The 13,414-nt window shown below is 48.6% G+C and overlaps 1 protein-coding gene across 3 annotated transcripts in view; it reads right to left on the reverse strand.

Annotated features, from left to right (window-relative positions):
• SMAD3 (SMAD family member 3) overlaps positions 1–13,414 on the reverse strand; it is a 117,772-nt gene that overhangs the window by 26,340 nt on the left and 78,018 nt on the right. The window lies entirely within an intron of this gene.

Raw genomic sequence — 13,414 nt, forward strand, 5'->3', positions numbered from 1 at the left:
CCTCCAGGTGATCTGTATGACGAGAAAGGTGGAGCAAGGCGACAGGACAGCACAGCTGGGAGCCCAGGAATGCACTGTCAGACAAGGGTGAGGTGGGGAGGTAGAAGGCTCCTGAAGGTGACCTCTGGTAGCAGGCAGGCGAGGCGATCCCATTCACACCATCCTTTATCTAACAAATATTTTTATGAGCTCCTACTATTGTGTGGCGCTAGAGACACGGCGGTGAGGGATAAGAGGTCACCGTGAAACAGACCACAGAGTGCTCCCTGCTCCTGTGGAGCTTCCAGTCCAATGGACAAGACCAGTATTAATCAAATAATCATACACAGCTACGATGACAAACTATGTGAGTGTTCTGAAGGAAAAGCACAGGGAACTACAAGAGTATGTGACCCTGGGGACCTTGCTTTGCTGAAGGGCCGGAGGGGGCATTTCTGAGGAGGTGATGGTTGGCCTGAAAGTCTAAAGGACAAGGAAGAACTAACTGGGCAAAGGGACACGGGTGGAGGGCATTCCAAGTAGGGGGATGAACGTGTGCGAAGGCCCTGAAAAGGGTGGAAAATATGGTAAAGGGAGGGAAGAGGAGAAGGGCCAGAGCGACTGGGGAGGACAGAGGGAGAGGACTGGGCATATGATGAGGCAGGGGAGCAGGCAGGCTAACTCTGCAGGGCCTTGGGAGGAAGGACAAAAGGTTCTGCCTTTTTCCTAAAAGCCGTAGCAAGTCCCTGAGATGTTTAAGCTGAGTGTGTGTGCATGAAATCCTGGCAGCGTGGACAAGATTAGGGGCCATGGGGGTGGAGAGTGAGTGGGGGGAGACGGGTGCATGTGAATAAAGAGGTACACAACAGGACTACTCTCCCTACAAGATGGCCCATGCTAGGACCCCACTGGTCAGTGGGTATGACTTTTCTTAATAGCTGCGGGTGGGGGGGCAGTAGAGAATCATTTGCAAGCTCTCCCTCCCCCCACTCCAGGGCCGAGGGCACCCATCTGCCTGAATAAACAATTTACGGGCACTCCGCGAGGGAAGGCCTAGTCAGATGCAACCAGAAGCACCAACCGAAGAGAAAGAAATAGGAATCCAATCAAACTCTCTAAGCCACTGGCCTGGGAACGGGGAAGGGACAAAGGTCAGCACAGGCCTTGGTCACAGGGACTGACGGGGAGCTGCTGACGAAGGGCATCTCAAAGGATGTAATTACCTCCCTCCCATGGGGCCCTGGACCAAGGAACCCCTCCAGCCAAAAACCGGTAATTACCAGGCAGAACAAGAGAGAACAGCCTGGACTCGCCCCCGAGGTAGAGAAGGAACACTACCGGATATGGAGTCATGTGGCCTGGGGTCAAGATGGGGTTCCCCTCTCCCAGCTGGGAGACAACACTGGGCAAGTCATGAGGTCTCTGGGACCCTCAGCTACTTCATCTGTAAAATGCAAACATTCCCCCCACCCACTACCCACAGCTCAGTCTCCACTGGAGGTCAGTGAGCATTATTATTCCACATTACAGCAGCCCTAGATAAACGGGGTGAGTTCGAGGGCTGGGTGGGGGGGGGGGGGAGAAAGGGAGAGTGGGAAGTGATGAGAGGAGACAGAGTTATTCAGCTGCTCCCATTCTCTAGCAAAGCCAATTAAGTGCCCGCAGGTGAGGAAAGTGGCCACATTCACTCTTCGGTGTTTGACAAAAGCCCCAGCTAAGAGCCAGCTGGACACGGTAGCAGCCTCTTCAGGGGGAGGCCCTGGAGAAAGGCTCAGGTGGGCAGTGAGGGAGGACCGGGGCTATGGAGGGAGCCCCTCCCCTTCCCACCTGGTTGATCCAAGGGGGTGACCCTCTGGATTTAAAAATAATAATACAGGGTAAGAGCAGGGGCAGTGGAGGACAACACAAGAGAAAGGTCTCAGCTTCCGTGCAGCCAACAGCCCGGGACAGTGAGCATAAGGCCAAGTTCCTGACAACTCTGTACCCCAGTTTGAGCCTTTAGGAAGGGGAGGTAGAGGGGACAGGATGCTCTGAGCACTCCTGATGAGGCAAGACCCTCACACACAGCCCTAACATCTAAAACCCCCAGAACCAGGACACCTCACTCGACAGAGACTGGAGTAGACCCAGGAACTCACACCTGCTCAGGGGCCTGCAAGGGGTGAAAGGGCGTGGAGTAGGTAGAAATGGGACCGCCTTGTAAACATGCAACTCTGACACAATACGGGTCACTAGGGCCAAGGTCGGGGTGTGGGGCAGGTTGTGATATGGTCTCTATAGGTTTTTTGCAGTTGAGGGATGGGAAGGAGCATCGAGGAGGACGACAGGTTTATTGCATCTGTAGGTCGAAAACTTCAGTTTGCCAATTCCACATCCGATCCTGTCTGCATTTCATGGGCTGTTTTCTCTTGAGGATACAATGCTTGGCTGTCTCCCTGAAGAATTCTGGCATAGGAGGCTCCAGGCAAAGAAGAAGGAAGAGGGGGGGGAAAGAGGAAAGAGGGCAAAGGGGAGGGGCTACGGGGGTAGGCAGAAGAGGCTGGTAGAGGGAAGGAAGAGAGGGGTGAGGAATGGATGGTCAGGGGGAGGGAGAGGGTAAGAAATGTCCTTCCATTAAATACAACAACCTGAAAGGATGCGTCTATCTCTGTTGTGCCCAAGATAACAAGAAGAGTGTAGACATGGAAACGTGGCCATATGGGAACAGACGTCAGAGTGGAGTGAGCTGAAACCAAGCACCTGTCAGAGGAAGCCAACAAAAGTGATTCCATTCGTGCCTCAGAACCTGGGAAAGACTCGGGAATTGGAGGCACCATACACTTCTCAAGAGGAGGATCCACCAGGAGGATGGGTTTAAAGTCTATGGAAAAGGCAGCCAGATCAGCTCTCCACCCTGAGCCCCTGCAAACAGGACCCCCCCCCCCAATCCAGCAAGAGACAGGTTTACTCTCTGCAGAAAATGAACCAGAGAGCAGGGCTCTGGATGGGGCCACCAGGGCACAGCTAAGGGTGAAGGTCAGACGAGGGCTGGAAACAGGGTGTCGTGACTGATGTTTTGCTCACTCGGCACCCAGGACTGTGACGGGCAGGCCCGTGCCCCCGACCCCCACCTGTGGAGAAATTAAACAGCTCAGCCCTTAAGACATGCAATACTGACATTTGGGGAACCCTCAACAAAACAGCCCGGTTCCTGCCAGCTCACCATATATATAGGGGAGCTTACCTGCCAACACATAACAGAGCATTCAATCTGCTTTCTACCGCTTCACTCTTAAACATGAATGCACAGCCAGAACCCTCAGCCATTTAGAGAACGCCTCTAACACAAGGCACAGAGACAGAAATAAGGGGGCGGGGGTGAGGAGGAAGTCTCAGACAATACAGGGAGCAGAAAAACCTTCAAACAAAATGAAACAAAAACTACTCTCAGGAAGAGAAAATATTACAATCCTAAAACAGGAACATTTACAAACTATGAAAAAAACTTTTGGAAATAAAAATTAATGGGAGTTAAAAATTGAGGAAAGACTTCTTGAAGTTTTCAACTGTATACACGAACTATTTATCAATGAGTTTTTAAAAATCAAGGGAAGCCCAGTAACCAAGTCAGTGCGGTAATGGCAAATGACTGATAAACACGTCAATGGAGCCTAACAGAGTCCAGAAATGGTTATGTATATATGGGCAGCTGATTTTCAACAAAGGTCCAAAGACCATTTAGTGGACGGAGGACCGTCTGTTCGACAAATGGTGCTGGAACAATGGGATGTCCATATGGGAGACAAATGAACTTCAACCTACAGCTTGCACCCTGTGCAAAAATTAATTGAAATGGGTCCTGAGATAAAGCCTGAAACCACAACTTTCAGGAGAATACGCAAGGAATACGTGAGGAATCTCTGTGACCTTGGGGTAGATACACATTGCTTAGATACCACATCAGAAGCACATCTCACTAAAAAAGAAAGTTGACAAGTTGGACTTCATCATAATGTAAGCTCCTGGTCTTTGAATGGCATTGTTTGGAGAATAAAAAACCCTAAGTTAGGGGAAAATATTTGCAAAGCCTACATCTGATAAAGGGCCTGTTTCCAGAATAAAGAACTCTGAAAATTCAATATTGAGAAAACAAACAAGGGTGCCTGGGTGGCTCAATGGGTTGAGCATCTGACTTCAGCTTGGGTCATGATTTCACAGTTTGTGAGTTCCAGTCCCGCGTCGGGCTCTGTGCTGACAGCTCAGAGCCTGGATCCTGCTTCAGATTCTGTGTCTCCCTCTCTACCCCTCCCCTGCTCATGCTATGTCTCTCTCTCTCTCAAAAATGAATAAATGTTAAAAAAAAAAAATTCAGAAAAAGAAAAACAACCCAACTGTAAAAAACAAAACAAAAACCAAAAACCAAAAAACAACAACAGGTAAATGATTTGAACAGACCCTCCACAAAAAGGTATAAAGATGGTCAATGAGCACATGAAATGATACCCGACATCACCCGTCATTACAGAAGGGCAAATTTAAACCATGGTGAGACACCACTTCGTAACTGTTCGAATGGCTACAATTAAAGACCATGCCACATGCTGGTGAAAGCATGGAGAGACTAAAACTTCAGATGTTGTTGGGTGGGCACGTAAAATGGTGTAACTACTTTGGAAAACAGTTTGCAAGTGTCTTAAAAAGTCCAAAACATAAGCCTATCATATGATCCACCCATTCCACTAAGTGCTTCCCCAAAAGAAGTGAAAACATCTGTCCATTGGACGACCTGTGTACAAATGTCCACAGCAGCTTTGCCAGCAATAGCCCCAAACTGAAAACTACCCAACATTTATCATCAACAGGCGAATGGATAAACTGGGACGTATCCACACAAAGCAACACCACCCACCACTTCGTGAAAACGAACGGACTGTTGATACACGCAACAACGCGGATGAATTTAAAAACGCTCATGCCCAGTGAAAGAAGCCAGACGTGATTCTGTTTATGTCAAATTACAGAGTAACTTAAAGGAAAAATGCAAACTTCTCCAGAGTGACAGAAAGCAGACCAGTGGTTGCCTGGGGTTGGGGTGAAGGGATGGGAGTGGGGGCTTATTAGGGGTTAAAGGCTATGTTGACTATCCCCATAGCAGTGCTGGTTTCACAGGTATACACAGATGTCAACATTTATCAAATTGTACACTTTAAGATATGTGCAGTTTGTTGTAGGTTACCCATTATTAAAAAAAATAATAATAAAAGGCAAGAGCTTTGGGGCTTTGGACTTGGATAAACTTGGATTCAAAGACTGACCGTGCTTGATAACCGTATCAACTTAACCAAATTGCTTAAGGTCTTGGTCTTAATTTTTTTTATCATCTGAAATGTAAGCCCCTCCATTCAATTGCTGGAAAGACTAAGTGCAACTTGCTGCAGAAAGCCTTCAGCATGGAGTCAGAACACAGTAACCAGCGGCCATCTACGGTCATTATTGTTTCTAGTAAGGCAAAAGTAAGGTACACGGTAGGGAACGCAAAAACACCAGCCCCCTCCCCTGCTCTGACAAGTGGGTGCACAGCCTGGCTGTCCCCAGACAGGCTTCAGTTGGCCTGGTGCTTCTCATTTCCTCAAGTCTTCTGTGCTCTTTGACTCTCCACACAGCCTGTGCACAGTGCTGTGCGGGTTATAAGGCAAGGCTCGTAGTGACTGTATATCGGTGTGTCTGAGATGTAAGGTTCCTCTCCTGGGATCACACAGCAGTCTGCATCGGGCTTCTGTGAAAGACCAGCGATCCTGGCTGCCAGGCTGGGCCCTGATGGCAGGGAGACCGTCCCTGTCTCCAGCTCATGAGCACGTGATCACCAGTCTGGCTTGGCAGTATTTTCCAGAAATCATCTGGCCCATGCCCCTGCTTCTGGGCCATATGACTCCCAAACGTACAACGGCGAGGGCATCTCGTTCACTTCTCCGTAGGCATCTGTAGCTACTCCTCTTGGTTCGGGGTCTGGGCCGCCCAGAGCCAGCCCTGGCAGGATTTCTCCTCTCTCCCTCTGTCCCACTCAAAATCCTCACCAATGTTTACCAGAGTCATAAGAGTGAACTGGGAGTTTCAGCTGCTGGATCTAATTTAGCTGATGTGTCCAGCACACACCCTCCCAAGCATACAGGGCAGCGGGCCCATGTTAAGTAAATCCAATAAATAGGTCTTAATTCTGAGCTGATGTTACCACGAACATGCTCCGCTGCAGGAGAAGATCTATTTATGACCCACTCTGTTCCCTGACCCAGCCCTTCCTTGTAGCCCAAAACCACTTACTTGCTGAGGCTAAGAGCACAGTCCCAGGAACTGGCCTTTGGGCCTCCTCCCCGTTTAGGATGGAGATCTCTTCCCACACCCAGCGGCTTCCTGATGAGAGACCTCCACGTCTTTCTCCAGCAACCCTTTCCAGCTCGTCTGACAGAGGTTTTAATCCTTAAATATATTCTTCACCAGCCGAACTATTTCCTGTGGCAGGAAATTAGGTTTCCTCCCATTGGCTCCAAGTGGGACCCGTGAAATATCCCAAAATGGTGGTGGGAGCCATAGCCAAGGATGTGGTCATGCCAGAGCCCAGAGCCGACGGTAAGGTAGAGACGGCCAGAGCATTCCCGGGGGACAGGGTGGGGCCGGGCCCACCTCCTGCCACATGCCGTTCACATCCCCTGTTGCCAGTGATCTGCCACCCATAGCCATCTGGGGACAGCATGAAACATCAGAGGATTTGGACACGGGGGTCCAGGAGAAGACTGGGAACAGAGCACACAGGTTCCAGAAGAACACCAAGATCTATTCAGCATGAACCATGTGCCAGGCACACTGCTATTATGTGAGAATGCAAAAATGGCAACGCGCCAGTATACCCCGCCTTCACCAAGCTCAGAGAACTTACGGGGCTTGCCTCAAGTCATATAACTGCCAGGATTCAAACCCAGGCTGGTGCTGAGAACCAGAGGAGAGGGAGGGTAAACAGTGCCTTTTCTGCTGTCCCACACCGCATGCCAATCAGGGAAACTGACCTCTTACCACTCAGCAGATACTGACTGAACATGACCACATGTGTCACATTTCCAGGCATGAGCCAAAGAAGTGAACAGAAAGCAAATTCACTGACATCATCCTATTCCAGTTGAAACCAAGTTTATTTAACATGCACAATACTAACCTTTCTAGCTTCTTTCAGAGACAACTTTTCTTTTTGGACTTGCCCATTAAGTAGTAATAACAACAATAGTGACAGAAGTTATTACTACTACTATTTGCCAGGCACTGTGCTGGTCCCTCGATGACCACTGCAGATTGAACTAGTCACCTTGCCTGTATCCCTGCCCTTTGCTGGATGGCTCTGCTGCTCCTCCTAACCGTGGGTGTAGTGTATCTCCTCAGCCCTTGACCTTGGGCCAGGCTATGGACCAGCTTTGGCACACAGAACAGGAGCAAAGGAGATCAAAGCCATCATGTGATTCTGCTGGTCTCTTCTCACACCTCACCTCAAGCAGAGCTCCCCCTCCACCTGGGCCCAGGACCTAACACAGAGGGAACAGACAGAACCAGACCTGCACAAGGCACCAAGCCCATGCGAGGAACAGAAGCATGAGTCAGCACAAACAATGGTTGGTTTAAGCTCCTGAACTTTTGGAGCATTTGTTACTCAACGCTAGCTGACTGAGATAAACTTGCAGGTATCATTATCATCACATCCTGACGGAGAGAGAGAGTGCTTGCAAGCTTTCCCAACTTTGCCTAGGCCCAAGGTGTGACACTTCTTTTCTTGACTCTAAATGGGGCATAAGGACCATTTCCTGACCTTGAATACGACACCAAGAGAAGAGGTAACCATTTCAGAAGGACTGGTTTTGTTTATGGAGAACCACCTACCTACAGACTTTTAGAATCCATTTGCATTACATGTGGACTTACTCCAATTACTAAACCAAATGTTAACTTTTTGAAGTGACTCAACTAGCACAGTAACCCCCAAAACCAAACCTTTGGTATCCCTTTCAACTCAATTTATTCTGTACTTTTACATTGTTCCCCTAATATTTGCTATGTCTTAGTGTAAGAAAAAGGGGTTATTTCCCATCTTGGGGTTGCTAGTTATACCACAAACCTACACCTATGCCCATTACTCCCCTGAACATGGGTGCTGCAGCTGAACGTTTGAGGCATTCCCCTCCCGCCCCAGTGGGATGAGGCCTCCCCTACCTCCTTCTGACAACAATCAAGCCAAGTGTCTACACACCTGCAATAAAATATTTTTTTTTAAGTTTACTTACTTATTTTGAGAGAGAGTGAGAGGGAAAGAAAGAGGGAGACTAAGAGGGGGAGAGGCAGAGAGAGAATCCCAACTTGGGGCATCATCTCACAAACCGTGAGATCGTGACCTGAGCCAAAATCAAGAGTCGGATGCTCAAGTGACTGAGCTACCCAGGGGCCCCTATACTATACTCTCCTTGAGCTTTGCGTTATATGTGGGTTTTCTTTTTTTGTTTTGTTTTTCTGGTGCAAAATAAAAGCAAGGTTTGAGTGACTTCAAGTTTGGGTTATATGCTCACTCAGCAGACCGCCTAAGAAACAGACCATCTACCTCAGAAGGCAGAAAAGAATTGTGGAGACTTTAAAAGTCCCCTTTCATTGGTTCCACTTGGCCTGAGAGCTCTCCCTCTCTGCTGCTTCTTAGCACGCAACCATCAGAACATGCCCTTCCTTCTTCCATGCCATGGACAACCCAGGACAACGATCTGACAGAGTAGCAAGTGAGAAAGCCCAGAAAACACTCCTGCTGAGAGGGTCATCTGATTTGGGGGTTCACCCAGGATCCATTCCCTTTGGTAAACATAGCTAACACCAAAGCATCCTTTGTTCTGGGCAGAACTTCTGCCGGGGGTTTTGTGCTGAGACTCCTGGCTGCGGGTGACAAGCCACAGAGCCCTAACACTCAGGGAACAAAGCGTCCTGGTCAGCTGAAGTTCTGGCTAAGTCGATGTCTGCCTGAAAACCCACTGTGGAGAACTACACATAGCTGGGACCTGAGGAGCCTTGAGAGGGTCTTGTCTATTCCCTTCCTCTCATGGCTGAGGAAACACAATGATGGATTAAGCACCTCCAGGTCACCCAGCAAATGAACACAGAGTGAGAAGATGGCTTCCCAACCTTCATTTCACCAGAGCCAGCCTCCCCACTGATGAAGTCTGTAATGTGTATGAGTCCACTTTCCCACCCTGGGAAGTCGAGTACAATCAAACGTCACTCTTTCCTTGTTGCAACTGCATCTTAAGCGGCCTGAAGGTCTCACTCTTCAGGACTAATGTCCAAAAGCAGGACAGCGCAACTGATGACTCTGGTGAAGGGAGAATACCGTACTTCCTGTCCTACCACGACAACTTTCTGAGGCTTGAAATTATATTAACACAAAAAGTGACACACAAACCAAAAATTGAGCCATACATGGAATATACTATTCCCAGACACTTGCAGAGTTTTCTTTGGTGGTTGGAGTTTAAATAAAAAACATTCCCAACACCAGCCTGTTGTCGTCACTTGGTGCCATAAAGAAGGACCCCGGCTAGATGAAGGGCTGTGGTAGGGTAGGTTCTGGATAACTGAGGTTTCGTTATGAGCTCTGCCACAGGGACCACATGCTCTCGCCCAGTTTCGGAAGCGTTCTCGGTAGGTTCTGAAAGTAGAAGCATGTTTTTTAATGTTCCAGGTTAGACTGGCATACGAGGAGTTCAAACCAGGATTTCACAACCCTTGACACCAGTCACTGAACCACTTCCACCAAGAACAACTCAATTTCCATCTGAACTTGCAAATGGATAATATCCGATGCCTCGGGCTGCCAAATTCAGTGAACACCCAATAAAATGCCAGGCTGAAGCCCCCAGTGCTTTGCCCCAGAGCAGAGGCTACCCTTTTCTCCACTTCTCTGCACTGTATCTAGGGCTCCCCTCTCCCTGCCAGTCTTCCAAGGCAGTCTGCTCAGGTCTGTGATGAGTACCCCTTGCAGATGAGGCCTCCGTGTGGGCCCCAGAGGTTCAAAGAGCACCCTCGGCAGACTCTCAAAGGAGGAACACCTCACCTGCCCTCTGTGAGGGGCCAGACCCTATGGGAAACACATGGAGATCATCAGGACCTCAGGGCTTCCTTCCTCCCCAGGGGCCAAGGGTGGGCACAGAATGTGCGCTTCCTGGGAAAAACAGAAGGCTGATTTATGGAAAGAGCTCAGCTTAATTATGATCATCTGTAAAGCACACGTACACCAAGACCTTTTCAACATGCGGCTGGAAGGCGAGCCCTACTGTTTATCAACCTCAGCTCTCCCGACGTTTGGGGCCAGATGATTCTTTGGGGGTGGGGGGTGGGGTGGGAACTATTATGTGTACTGTAGCATGTTTAGCAGCATTCCTGGTCTCTACCCACTAGATGCCGCTCCCAGCCCCAGTTGTGATAACCAAAAGTGTCCCCACATATTGCTCAATGTCCCCCTGGGGGTGAATTCACTCTTCTGGGTCCCTTGAGAACTTGTGGGTTACAGAAATGCTCTGGCATTGGTTGGGGTGGGGGACAGAAACAATTCACAGTTCAGAGCAGGTGTCTGCCTGGCACTTCTCCCTCCTGTGTGGTGGGTATCCTCTCACTTTACAGGCAAAAGGTTCATGTGATGTTGGGGGATGTGCCTAAAGTTACCTAGAGAGGCAAGCAGCAATGCCTGGCATTGAATCTGGCTGTTACACCCCAAACCCAGCTCCTATGATCTCAAAACACAAGGTGCACCCTGTTAGAATGATCAGATTCTCCGTGGGCTCTGATGAGACAGCTGTCCTTGTTCCCTCTCTTCCTCCACACAAAGAAAGTAGTTAAGTCTTAGGGGAGGAGGAGGTTTCTTTGGAAATCTATTTAACACCCTTGGTTTTCGAAAGCTTTTTTTTTCTCCAAGCACCAGCTTGACGGGGTAGGGGTGCTTTTTCTTGGGGATCAGCAGGATCCCAGAGACTTTAGGTCACAATTGGAAGAGGCTAGAGATCTGGGTTGGTCTCTGGTTACTGGAAGAAGGGAAAAGAGTAGTTCCCAGGATTCACAGAACTTTCTGGATCACCATTTCACCCTGCCAGTTAACATTCACTCCGAGTGGAATTAAGCCTGAAGAGCATTTGTTTGTTTTTAAAGAGATCACTCACAGACCTTTCCGGACACTCACAGCCCTTGGAAATGTTCTGATGGGCTTAAGGCAAAAAGCCCATTTCAGCCCAACTTTTGTTACAACCCCCACCCCCAAAGCTCACCTCATAAAATACAGGGAGCTTGAAACAGAATCATAAATCCAGGTGTGTTTAGATACCTCTTCCTAATCTCTTGGGTGCTTCGGGCCTTGGGCCCTCCTACAGCCCCGTCCTAACAGCAGGGCTGTTAACATGACCAACACTTGTAGGTTCTGTTCCCAAATTGCTTTTGGGAAACGGATGGATTTGTATTTCAATTCAGGAAAAGACAAAATAAAAATAAAATGCCAAGCTCTATCTACAGGACAGAAACAACCAGAACAGAAAGGATTCCTTGTCTCTAGGACAATGTGATGTTCCAGGTGGGGAAACAAAAATGACCAGTTAGGGAAAGAAAGATATTTACTAGCCTCCAAAATCTAACTTTGGGGGAAAAGGCAAAAAGAAAAGAAAAAGACTATTAGATAATTACCTTGGCTTAGACCCTTGTCTCTGCAAAGGGTACGATGTGGGGGAGGCGGGTAAGAGGGAGTAGGATGGGGGCAGGAGGGGGGGTGCTCAAGTACAGATCTTGACCTTCCACTAATAAATGCCTTAAGACTGAGAAATATCTTTGCTCCTTAAAAAATAAAAAGGGCAGGGCACCAGAAAGTCACCTCCCCTGACAACTGCTATTTCCCCTGTCTTATCTGCCAGTGAACTTCAATATTAGCTCACTTCACTAAACAAACAATTCTTATTACAGGACTCTTAGTCATTCTGTTTTTCACTTTCTTCCACAAAGCAGAAACCATTAAGGTCTGAGTATCCTCTCCGGGCCGTCTTTTCCCAGACCCAGTTCCCAGCCTCCCACCTCCTGCCCCATCAGGTTTGCATGAATAGAGCCCCGTGAATCACTTCCTGTGGGCAGACTGCACGTTTAGGGGTGGGATTGTCTTTCTTCTTTCATTTTTCTTCTTTTTTTTTTTTTTGAGAAGATTCTCACAGACATTTGGGGTTAAACAAGTGGAACCAGGTGATGGTGATAATAACCGGCTGCCTCATTCTATCAAAACACATCAAAGTTTCCAAAGACTTCTAGAAAACATCGGGCTGGTGTTCGTGTCTAGGGCATTTGCGGGGGGGGGGGGGGGCAGAGGTGAAGAGGGCAAGTAAGGAGGTTTTGTGTTAATTGCACGGTTTTGACTTCCTTAATTATGAGTCACTGGCCAGGGAGATAAAACAATGTCACTAATGTTGGAGAACATGTGAAGGGTAAACAGGGCAATGCGGGGGACATTCCATGGGAGAGGCAGTGCTGGCTCCAACTCCAATGTTACAATTCCTAGCAAGATACCATACAATACGGGCTCGAAAAGGATCTTCCCCGTGTTTCAGTCTTAACCACATTTATAACTCTTGCCCTGTTTGGAGCTGGAAGTGAGGGAGGGGTGGAAAATGATCACAGGTCTAGAAAAAGTCAGTTTAAGGACCATGAAATTAAATGGCTACCTCTGTACATAGAAAATACAGCATTTGCAGCCCACCAATCTCTGACCTTCCACAACCTCTCTCCTCCTATCTGGACCAAAGCTTTACCAGCTCACAGAAGCACTTTGCATCTAACCTGTAACAAAGAATGGGTGTCTGTATGTTCTGGGCATCCCGATCTTGAGGACAGATAATCAACCAATTAGCATTCCTTTCTGTCTAAGGGGACAGACTTCCTATTGTACCTTAACAAAAGGTTCGGGTTCATTGGGGGCAATTTCACCTAAGGCAGCAAAGAACCCCTATGGGCAGGAAGATAAGAATTCCAAGCCAACAAGGAAGGACTTTAGAGAGCCAGGCAAGCACTTAAAATGCCAGAGTGGCAAAAGCCTGCCACTGAATGGCTCTTGGCTGAAAGCTGCATCTCAAGGCAGGAGCACAGAAAGACTTCCAGGTGACGAAGTCCTGGGCATTTACCGCTCTCTTCATGATCAGCCCACCCAGTCCCAGCCAAGATTCGCACTGGGACCCACCCACTCACCCCCTCGTCAGACCCCCAGTTCGCAGACAGCAGACAGATGTGTCAAGGCCTGATCTATAGGCCCAGAAATTCAGTGCTTAACCCGCCCAAGCAGCAGAGGTAACATGCTGCAGCCACAGCATCTGAACACGGGGCTTCTGTGTCCCGAAGCCAGAGATCTGCAGCCAGTGGCAGCATGCCA

Source organism: Lynx canadensis, chromosome B3 (assembly GCF_007474595.2).
Source record: "Lynx canadensis isolate LIC74 chromosome B3, mLynCan4.pri.v2, whole genome shotgun sequence".
Classification (NCBI taxonomy): Eukaryota; Metazoa; Chordata; class Mammalia; order Carnivora; family Felidae; genus Lynx; species Lynx canadensis.